The sequence below is a fragment of the Rhinoderma darwinii genome, chromosome 4 (assembly GCF_050947455.1).
Source record: "Rhinoderma darwinii isolate aRhiDar2 chromosome 4, aRhiDar2.hap1, whole genome shotgun sequence".
NCBI lineage: Eukaryota > Metazoa > Chordata > Amphibia > Anura > Rhinodermatidae > Rhinoderma > Rhinoderma darwinii.
Window position 1 is genome coordinate 168,906,551 of NC_134690.1, and position 12,205 is coordinate 168,918,755.

The 12,205-nt window shown below is 42.4% G+C and overlaps 1 protein-coding gene across 1 annotated transcript in view; it reads left to right on the plus strand.

Annotated features, from left to right (window-relative positions):
• Nucleotides 1–11,372: 11,372 nt before the first annotated feature.
• NMUR1 (neuromedin U receptor 1) overlaps nucleotides 11,373–12,205 on the plus strand; it is a 111,039-nt gene continuing 110,206 nt past the window's right edge. Inside the window, exon 1 of the mRNA XM_075861834.1 lies at nucleotides 11,373–11,469. The gene's annotated coding sequence lies outside the window, so the exon portion shown is untranslated. The remainder of the gene's footprint in view (nucleotides 11,470–12,205) is intronic.

The window sequence follows — 12,205 nt, forward strand, 5'->3', positions numbered from 1 at the left end:
ATGGAAAAATCCCACTGTGATCAACCAGTGCATTATGACTACATCTTTTTTTATTGAAATGATGTAATCTAATCTTTGGATCCCTATCAGTGTTAAATACTCCTGATCTGTATAGTGGGAAAATTTAACTTTCATTTTAATGCCAGACACTGATACCTTGAGAGTTATTGCAGACAGTCTAGGCTGTTTATTACATTGAGTGTTAGGGGCCAGAATACAGAAACACATTCTACTTTGTTCCCTGCCTAGAAGAGGAGACCTAGAAGAGCTATATGTTCTGGGGAAACCCTCTTGTATTTTTTGATTTAGGGTAATATATATGGCACTATAACTATTGAACTGTCTTTGATTTTATATCTTACTGTAGTGTATTACATTTTACTTACCTGAAGCTAAGGCTTGCATAAAGCAAAATAATAAGCTTAATTTACGTTTATTTTTTTGTAGTACTCGGCTGTTCCCAGGTCTTAGAAACATTTCCTTTACACACTAGAGTGTGTAGAACTTTAAGTCTCAGCAAGAGAATAAGTACATAATGCTAGTGGCGGAAACATATAGTATTGGCTCATTGCCATATATGACAGTAAATGCTGTCAGACAATGTTTGTTACAAACCCTGTGTATGCAGTTATCTGACTTCACAATGTGGCTGTACCATAGCTTTAAATGATCATGGGGCTGAATTGATGGATCACATCTGATTTGATCATTCAAGTGTTTGGTCATATTAGGTATTACCCTTAATTCCAGCTGCTTGCAACGATGCCTGCCCTTATCGGCATACCTCTTCATCTTTTCTTTTGAGATGGAGTCATTGAAAACAAGTGGGGTTCTGACAAGAGTTGTTGGGACACTCGGGTGTTGGATGCGCAAAGGGCTGTTGAAAAGCGCAGTTGCTGGTGGTATACAAGTAGAGGAGTGTGGCGTGGCTCTGTATTGTCTAAGGAATTTGTACAACTCTTGATGCAAATCCTTGTGTTCCGTGGTGGCAATCCTAAGAGTTTTGTTGATAGATTGCATGAAGCGTTCCACTTCACCATTGGCCTAAGGCCAATAAGGGGTTATTTTCCTGTGTGTGTGTGAAGAAGCCATGATAAGTTGCAAAATATTGAAAGTATGTACTATTGAAAGGAGGCCCATTATGTGTCTTTAATATTTCAGGTATGCCATGCTCAGAAAATATCTTGTCCAATTTTGGTATAACGACTCTTGCAGTGGTTGTTAAAACGGGTTCAATAACGGGAAACCTCAAAAAAATCATCCATGACAACTAGTAAATAGGAATGATCTGGCAAAGAACAGAAATCAACACTTACATTAGTCCATGGACTTTCAGGCAAAGGCGTCATTTGTAATGGTGCACGCCTATGGTCAGCAGTAGTCGCTCGGCAAGGTATACACACTTTAATCAGTGCTTCCACTTTATTGTCAAGTCCTGGAAACCATGCTTTCTCTCTAAGCAATTGCTTTGTTTTTACAACACCTTGATGAGCCTCGTGAGCCAGATCAAGCACCCTATTCTGACGTTTCTGAGGTATTACAAGGCGATTGTCTCGCAGTAGTAAATTTGAGTCTGACACAGAGAGTGAATGTCTGGCATTAAAGAAAGCGGGTAAGTATGCCGTTTGTTCAGGTGGCTGAAGGTGAGCCTCCACACAGAAACAACTCCAGTTCTTAGACCGAACAGTTTCAATAACTATTTGAAGTTGGGGTTCAGAATCCACCGCTTGTTTTATTTCCCCAATGGTCAGTACTCCTGGTACAGAGTGTGCAACAACAAAATTGACATGCTCCTCAACTAAGATAGTTGCTGGTATGTCATCATTGGCAGATTGTGGTGATGGATGTCTTGAAAAATAGTCTGCAGGGGTCCAGCTCCTGCCTCATATCTCAAGTTAAAATGGTAGTTCTGTAGACATAGTAGCCAGTGTTCAATTTGTGGGGGAGGCTTAGAGGAATATTTGTTGAAGATTAGAATGAGTGGTTTGTGGTCACTTACAACTGTGAACTGACGACCAAACAGGTAAAGATGAAAATGAAGGCATCCCCACACAACAGCAAGAGCTTCTCTGTCAGTTTGTGAGTAGCCCTGTTCTGTCTCTGTTAAGGCCTTGCTTGCATAGGAGATAGTTCCCAGTTTTGGACACTTGAGTTGAAATCGCACCAATGATTACTGGGCTGGCGTCAACGATCAGCTCAGTAGACTTTAGGTCTTATTTACACGAACGGACTTATGTAAGTCAATGGGGCCGTTCTGACAGGTCGTGATATTCACGCAGCGTATGTCCACTGCGTAAAACTCACAACATGTCTATCTCCTATTGCAGCAGATCGGCGCTGCAATGTAGATAAGAGTAACGTTTTGTTTTTTTTTAAAACGAGCATTTTTGGCCAAGTTATGACCATTTTTATATTTATGCAAATGAGGCTTTCTAAAGTACAACTGGGCGTGTTTAAAGTAAAAGTACAACTGGGCGTGTTTACAGTAAAAGTACAACTGGGCGTGTATTATGTGCGTACATCGGGGCGTTTTTACTTCTTTTACTAGCTGGGATGAATGGTTGTGAATGGGAGTGTCTGATGCTGACGAATCAGCATCATCCACTTCTCTTCGACTTACATCGACTTACCTGCAAACACCGATGCTGCTGCAGAATCAAATGTAGCCTCTGGTGCTGATGTGTCCTCGCTCGTCCGACACGATGCAGGACCTGGGGCAGGAAGTGACGTTACAGCGTGATCTCTCGAGAACACGCTGTGTCTCTGCACTGCCAGAAGCTGGGCGTTCTGAAGAGAAGTGGATGATGCTGATTCATCAGCATCATACACTCCCATTCACAACGCCCAGCTAGTAAAAGAAGTAAAAACGCCCAGATGTACACACACAATACACGCCCAGTTGTACTTTTTCTTTAAACACGCCCAGTTGTACTTTAGAAAGCCTCATTTGCATAAATATAAAAATGGTCATAACTTGGCCAAAAATGGTCGTTTAAAAAAAACCAAAACGTTACTCTTATCTACATTGCAGCGCCGATCTGCTGCAATAGGAGATAGGGGTTGCAAAATCTGGTGACAGAGCCTCTTTAAGTAAGATAGTGTAAATAGCGGGCTAGTGCTGGGGGTGAGGTCTCAGCGGGGAGATAATTTTGGTGCAACATTCAGCAAGAGGGCCCTCGAATTTTCAATATGCGGCTGAGGGCAGAGCGGTGGTGCTGATGTTGAAATGCAGTGTAAATGGAGACTTCAAGGACTCCTTCCTGTATTGTTTAATTGTTATTTAATGAATATATAATTGTTTATATACTTATATGGATTATTTTTATATATATATATATATATATATATATATATATATGATGTATATACTGTAATTACATATATGTTATGATGCTTGCATTGATGTGTTTCACCCCCACACCCCCACACACACACATATATATATATATATATATATATATATGTGTGTATATGTGTGTATATATATATATATATATATATATATATACATATAGAATTGTCAGACATTCCAAGGTTATGGGGGTAAACAGGCCATGGTAAGTTCTAGCATTGTAGTCTTGTAACCAATTTGCTGTGTTACTGAAATACCTTTAGCTGATAATTATTAATCCTCGTCGTCCGTTGTAATGTCGTTGTAAGGATGCAGGTGATGCTCAAGGAACCCACACTGGAATACTGGATGGCAGGTTTATTGAACACTTTATTCCATGCTTCGCTCCATGGCCCTGTCTCTAACAATCTGCCCCCGCACCGTCTGCTCGGCCTTCCTAATACATCCCTGTTGCTGGGCATGTCGTGCAAATGACTGAACAACAAATACAATTGAAGAACCGTTAAAACAACATCACAGTGTTTATCATTAATTATTCCTCAGTTAACTACTTAATTAATTAAAAGGAAGGATCTTGCGCAAAAGAGCGACATATGTTGGGCAGTCGTTCCGCTTCATGTTGCCGTTGTGATTAGAATTTGCTTGATCCGATAATCCACGTACCGACCTCCGGTCTGACCCTGACTCTGCTCCTGATATCAATTTCCTGAGCTGACGCTGTCCGCTTGTTACCGACCCATATCTATTTGACTACCACATTGAATGACCAAATGGTAATTTGACCACTTGGGAGTTGTACAGTCTGACAATGTGGCCTTTGGACCAGAAAATGTTGTGCCCTAGAGATGAACGAATTTTCTGAAATGTGTTTAGTTTCAGATTCATTCCGAACAAGTTTGCCGCGAATGCCCTAAAAATTTGTGTCTAACTCTCTGAGGTCTTCTAGAACTGTATCAAACTCCTTACTTCTTAAAGGGGACCTGTCACGTCAGTTTTTGCACCTAATCTGCGCTTTGTGCCTTGTACAATGTAGGAAATATAGTTTTTTCCTATTAATAGTATTCTAAAAGGATACCCGATACCTTTAGTAAGGGATGCAAAGTTTTCAAGCTTTGTATGTAAATGAAATGTAAGGCTGAATGCACACTATGCGTATTAAATGCGGATTTGCCACACAGATTTTCCTGCATAATACAGTATCAGCAAAGTAAATGAGATTTCAAGTAATCTTATCTACAGATTGCAGAATTTTTCTGCGTGTAAAGTGACATGCGGTGCGTATATTAAAATCCTCAGCATGTCAATTTATCCTGCGTTTTTGCTTACAAATTGTATCTGACAAGTTTATTAAAAAAATGCACCAAAATACGCAGCATAAAATCTGACCTATCTCAGCATCAAAATATAAAAACCGCACCTAAAAAATTATCAAAAAGCACTCTATGCTTATTTTACTTGCGGAATTACCTGCGTTTACCTGCGGTTTTGATGTGGATTTTCTACACCAAATTACGCAACGTGTGCATGTAGCCTAAGGAGTCCGCTGAGCATTTCAGCTTTCAGAGGTGTTCGCGTATTCATGAGATTTGACTGCAAATCTGCCTTCCTGGAATTGATTAACACTGCCGCCTGCAGAATGTGCTCAGTGAAATCCTGCAAATGTGCAGTACATGGGTGTACTCCAGCCTGACTTTACACCTACTGCGCATGATCCTGCAGGTAGAGATATAAGATGTTGTGGGGAGGGAGGACTGGTGCTGCATGGGGAGAGGAAAGATCATAATGTCAAGATGATGAATCATTCTATGAGCGGATAGGCAGTAGCTTGGGGCTGCTGACACCCAGTGGCGTAACTACCGCTGTAGCAGCCATAGCGGCTACTACAGGGCCCACGGCTTGAGATGACCCGTGCCGCCTGCCTGGATGTGCCCTGCCATGCCCGGTGGCGCCGCCAGCAGCCGCCATGACTGCTACAGCGGTAGCGATGCCACATTCAACACGCAGATACTATTGAACACTATGACAGAGCAGGGAGGTATCTCCCTGCTCTGTCATAGGCTACTGGCCATATTTGGTCTGCAGCCTATCAGGCACAGGTTGAGGATCCCTACGCAGGTCCTGCAAATCCAACGGAGAAAAAGGGGACCAAACGGCGCTGCTCAGAAAGGATGTCAGATGAAAGGAAATTGTGAATAAATAATACATTTATTAGGAATAAGGTAGGCTACGCGTTTCGACGCCGGACCGGCGTCTTCATCAGGCCAATGCATACAGTGCGGTATTTGCTCCTTTATATACATGGAGGAATTGAATGTATATAAAGGAGCAAATACCGCACTGTATGCATTGGCCTGATGAAGACGCCGGTCCGGCGTCGAAACGCGTAGCCTACCTTATTCCTAATAAATTTATTATTTATTCACAATTTCCTTTCATCTGACATCCTTTCTGAGCAGCGCCGTTTGGTCCCCTTTTTCTCCGTTGGATTTGCAGTACCTCTTGACAACAAACTTGCTTTGTTTGTGCACGGACCTGGCAGCAGCTCTCATACGTTTACGACATCCTAACCGGTGTCCACGACCCTAGGTGAGCAAATTTCCATCCATTTGCCCCTTGGTTTTTTATCGCTTTTATTTTGCACTATGTGGCGCCGTGTCTGTTTTATCTGTTTCTAGCCCTACGCAGGTCGGCGTGATGCCGTCACTGTACCACGCCGGCCTACGCAAGGATCCCATCAGCATTGAGGAGTGAGTATAATTTTTTGCGTTTGGGGGCGATATATATCGTACTATATACAAGGGAGGTGGGAGAGCCATCTACAAGGGGGGCGGGCACTGTATAGCACTGTCTACAGGGCAAGCCGTATAGCACTGTCTACAGGGGGGCTGTATAGCACTGTCTACAGGGGGGGTTGTATAGCACTGTCTACAGGGGGGCTGTATTGCACTGTCTACCGGAGGGGCTGTATAGCACTGTCTACCGGAGGGGCTGTTTAGCACTGTCTACCGGAGGGGCTGTTTAGCACTGTCTACTGCTGTATGGGACTATCTACATGGGGGCACTATCTACAAAGTGTGTGGCATCTAGGGGGGGGGGCCCAGTCAAAAGTTTGCTAGGGTGCCCAGTATCTCCTAGTTACGCCCCTTCCGACACCTGTACTAATAGGCTATGATCTGCACACACCGGGCAATATAAGTCACAGTAGGAAAGCTGGATTACAGCCAGGGGCGTAACTAGGAAAGACTGGGCCCCATAGCAAACTTTTGACTGGGGCCCCCCCCTGGGTGTCACGCAACCCCCCCTTGTAGATAGTGACTTTTTACAGCCCCCCTGTAGATAACGCCATACAGACCCCCCCCTGTAGACAACGCCATACAGACCCCCCCTGTAGATAACGCCATACAGACCCCTCTGTAGATAACGCCATACAGCCCCCACTGTAGATAACGCCATACTGCCCCCCTTGTAGAGAACGCCATACAGACCCCTTGTAGATAACGCCATACAGAGTCCCCCCCTGTAGATAACACCATACAGCCCCCTTTGTAGATATCTACAGAGGGGGCTGTATGGCGTTATCTACAGGGGGGAATCTGTATGACATTCTCTACAGTGGGGGCTGTATGGAGTTATCTACAGAGGGGGCTGTATAGCGTTACCTACAGAGGGGGCTGTATGGCGTTATCTACAGAGGGGTAAGTATGGCGTTATCTACAGAGGGGGCTGTATGGTGCTAACGGGGGACTGAAAGTCCCCCGAAGTTCTCCATGTCTAACCTCGAACTTCCGGCATCTGCACAGCTCAATAAAAATGAAAGGAGCGCTGGTCACGCATGCGCACAGGCGCGACCGGCGCTCCATTCATTTCTACGGAGCTGCCGACACAGACCCCGGAAGTCCGAGGTTTGTGATGGAGAACTTCAGGGAACTTTCAGTCCCCCATTCTCCATATCAATGCCAGCGATCACACATGTATCCCCTATCCTGTGAATAGGGGATACATGTCTTTTGTTTAATGGCAGAGCGGGGAGATACCTCCCTGCTCTGCCGTAGTGTTTAGTGGCGTCGCGCTGTAGCAGCCATAGCGGCTGCTAGCGGAGCCTCCGGCCATTGTGGGGGCACGTGCCGGCGGGCGACACGGGCCCCGTAGCAGCCACTACGGCTGCTACGGCGGTAGTTACGCCACTGATTACAGCTGAGATCTTATGCCTCATGCACACGACCGTTTTTGACGGCATCCGAGTGGCACCCGATAGTCTTCACGGACCCATTCACTTTAGCGGATGAATCTGGTCCGTGAAAAATGATCCGAGTCTCCGATCCGAGGAAAGATAGAATATTTCCTATCGGATCACTGACGGGACTCGGACGGCACAAACTGTCGTGTGCATGAGGCGTTAGACTGAGCTCAACTGTATCTCAGCTTTCCCACTGCTCAGCAGCAACAAATGATGTGTGATTGTGACTTACATTATAACCATAAAGCTAAGCAGTGGAAAAGGAGTAGCTTGGTGAAGTTGAGCAGGCAGCACATAGTGTTTTACTGCGCAGGCGCAGGATTTGTGATTCATGTGTCGCGAACCCTAAAAGTTTTGGATTTCGCTGAATCTGAAAATTTTGAGAAATTCTAATTAAATTAGATTTGTTTGAAATCGATTCGCTCATGTCTATTGCGTACCCCTGGACTAGACACTAATTCAAGGACCATGAGTTGGCCATTAGAATAGTACTTTGCAAGAAAATGAAAAGTCACTGCGGAATCAGCTGGTTTGTTATGACGCATGCATCATAATGATAGACTGGTTATCCGCCAGAACACTCTCTTGATCGGAATACAGCTACTCAATTTCAGCTGGATGCAAATTCCAAGTCCAGTGATCCCTCCTGGACAATCAATTGTAGCAAAAAACTTGAGGACAGCATCCTTATGGCAAAAGTAAAAAAGTGTTTATTAACACATCCCAATATCAAAAGTGCTACGTTTCGACCCCACAGTAGTCTTTATCAAGCATAAAACTTTTATGCTTGATAAAGACTCCTGCGGGATCGAAACGTAGCACTTTTGATATTGGGATGTGTTAATAAACACTTTTTTACTTTTGCCATACGGATGCTGTCCTCAAGTTTTTTGCATGCATCATCCTGTGATCAGGGTTGCCAACCTTCCGTAAATTCCTGGACAGTCCCTAAAAATAAGGGTCTTTTTTCCAGTGTCCGTAAAAAAATGTATGAGTCTGTGATTTTTTTGAAGTTGAATGAGTTTGTGCCAATTATTGGGATTGTAATTATCATTGGTTTATAGGTCACAGTACATGCTGCTAATGTGTTCATATCACTATTCTAAGATATAGACATATATTACTTATAATATTTATGATTCAATATGGTTTTCCAAATTGTCCGTAAAAAATATTTGTTGGCAAGCTTGCTTGCGATTGTTAGGGCGGATTTACACGAACGTGTAATACGTCCGTGCAACGCACGTGATTTTCACGCGCGTCGCACGGACCTATGCTAGTCTATGGGGCAGTGCAGGCTGTGAGTGATTTTTGCGCAGCGTGAGTCCGCTGCGTAAAACTCACGACAGGTCCTCTATTTCTGCGTTTTTCGCGCATCACGAAGTCAATGGGTGCGTGAAAATCACGCATGCCACATGTAGGCACCTCCGTGGGACGTGCGTGATTCGCGCAACAGCAGTCAAACTATGAGTGTAAACAGAAAAGCACCACATGCTTTTCTGTTTACAAACATACAGAGTGTCATAATGATGGCGGCTGCGCGAAAATCACACAGCCGCGCACCATATTATCATGACACACGGAGCTGTCAAGTACCTTTTGAGCGCGCAAAACGCACACGCTCGTGTAAATCCGCCCTTATACTGAAAAGTTCCCTATGAATGTTTTTCCAATCCACAGCACATCAAGAAGCCTCATCATTCCTTGAGGATCAGAAACAAATACACTGGACCCGCAAAGACTGAATGATGGGAACTTGAGGCATTTTCAATAGAGCTTGTCTGTGGAATACATGAGTGAGCTCACCATTAGCCTTAATATATACTAACATCCAAAATGGGAAAAAAATATATAGTTACTGACATAGTAAACTGAATATGAAAAGAAGTCGTATTAATGAACAGAAATCATTTAGTAAATCTGGTGGTCCCACACCCACATAACAAAAATATTGTCTATGTTGCAAAGGTATAGTTCATCTGTCCTCAACAATGCAACATATAGGTCGGGATATAATAAAGTAATACCTAGGGTATGCCATAACAAAGGCTAATTAATATAAGGCAGCCCTGGGGACATCTTTAGCCACGTTCACATATGGTAGAATTTTTCCGCTGCAAATGTTGGTGCAGATTCGGTCAATTACGCAATGAATCTGCACCAACATTTGCATACTTGACGTTGCAGATAGCACAGCGGACTTGCCACAGATTTCAGTTTTTGCATTGCAAAGGCTGAAATCCGCAGTGATATTCCGCTGCTTCTCCGCAACATAATGTGCATGCTGCGGAGGGAAAATTCTGCACTTCAGCCTAATTTCCGCACAGTTATTTTCCGCAACGTCTGAAGTAAGTTTCCTAGAAATGTATAGGAACCAATGTAAAAAACGGCTGCTGCAGAATTCTACTGCGGACTGACTGCAGCGGAATTCAACAGCAATTCCGCCATGTCTGAACGTGGCTTTAGTGTCTCCGGTCACAAGGCGATTTACATAATTTTCCACAATACTTTCCGTAATAAAATTCTTTATGTACTTTGTGTATCCATTTCTCACGGGATTCAAGATCTCTGCTTTTAGACTTTAACCGGGAACGTTCATTAACAAGTGGAGAACATTCATTGTTTGCTTCGAGAGTCTGACAATCTATCCTGGTCATGTGAGGGATACACGGCGCATGGCTCTTTCGAGTAACAGTAACTTATCAGAGTTGGTCTATGTGTTTATTACATAACCAGGACAGATTTTTTTTTGCCCCTGGAAGAAAACAATGAATGTCCTATTAAATGACTGCAAGCAGAGATCTTGAAAATCGTGAGGAATCGAAACAGACAAACAGTATACGGTAGGTACATAAAATTGTATGGATATATATTTGCATACAGTTACACAATATACGTTTTAACCTGTCTGAAGAAAAAAAAAGAAAAAACCTTTTACTTTATCTGTAAGAAAAAAATAAAAACACCCCGCCCCCCCCAAAAAATAAATAGACTCCATCAAACAAATGGAACTGTTTTGGGACAGGGACTAATGTGAGCGATTAAAGGCATTGTCTAATAAAGACAACCCCTACTTTTAAAAAAAATTCCTTGGCAATCATCTGATCGCCGCAGGTCCAGCTCATGGAACCCCAGGCGATCTGCTGTTATTGTCCGTGGAAGCTCCGACTGGCCATATATTTCATCTGCAGCGGTCGCTATAGAGGAAATGTAGTATTACATTCCGGAAATTTAATTTACCATGTACTATATATATATAAAAAATAAAGGGTGCAGCTAGAAAGTTGTAATATTGTAACATACAAAGTAATTATTATTGCACAAATGAACATACATGTATGACAGATTTCACAATGAAGATGATGAATCGTTCTAATGATACAATTTATACCAAGAAATACATGACCTAATATATATATCATATTCTAATTTTATATTTTATGACCCCCAGATCCAGTGTGAGATGTCTGCATACAGCACAAAATGTCCAAGCAGCTCAAGGAAGGACATTTAAAGTTTCCACAATATATCATCCAATAAAAACTGAAAAAAGGGCGACCTCATGGGGATGACAGTAAAATCAGAAAACATGTAAGGACATGGACGTGACTATCAGAGCTGCAGCAAAGGTTGTGGAAGTGGCAGAGCTGCAGCTGGTGCCTGGCTACACAAATGAATGGATGTGCAAGTGTTGGGCAGTCCTCTAAGCTCAGCACCGCCCTCTGGTGGGGCTTTAATAAAAGGTGTAAGGCTGAGCAGAGCGCATTCAGGTCTGTGTAGAATGTGCAGACACTCATCCAGTGGTGTATGTCCCGGGGTGTCATCAAACTGCTAGAAGCATGTGAAAAACTGAGGAAATAGTCCATATCTATAGCATCAGGTGAGTGTTTTCAATTTGTCAGTCTCAGTTATTCTATAGATCATCATTGATGGATGCTGCATTTATCCACTTTTATAGTTAGTAGTATTTGAGTGCAAGAAGTGCAACATGCAACAAATGAATATATTATGTAATGATTCTGAAGTCTATAGAATTGATAATCAGTTTAATATATATATATCATCCCAAATATTAGCATGGCAGAGAAAAAACAAGTGTACAAAAGGAAAACTTGTTTAATTTAATATGATGTATATACTGTAATTACATATATGTTATGATGCTTGCATTGATGTGTTTCACCCCCACACCCCATATATATATATATATATATATATATATATATATATATATGCATATATATATATATGCATATATATATATATATATATTGTTATCCACCTAGCACAAAAAAACTGAATGAGTCTCACAAACATTATAACTGCTACCATTGGAAAGCTCTGGACATATTAGTCTACAGCAGAAGGGACCTTTAATGGAAAATAAGGGGTCATAATAAGGCTGCACATTACCTCTGCTTGTTGTACTGAATTGATGACTATCTTCTATCAACTTTAATCAAAGACTGATAATGGGAAGTAATATAGTGCCACAGTCATGGCAAAAGAATTTCATTAGCTCAAAGATATAAAGAAAAGACTGCTAATTTTTGACTCCAGGGAAATGAAGACAGGGACATACAAATCTCTTTATAATCTCTTTACCACACATATAG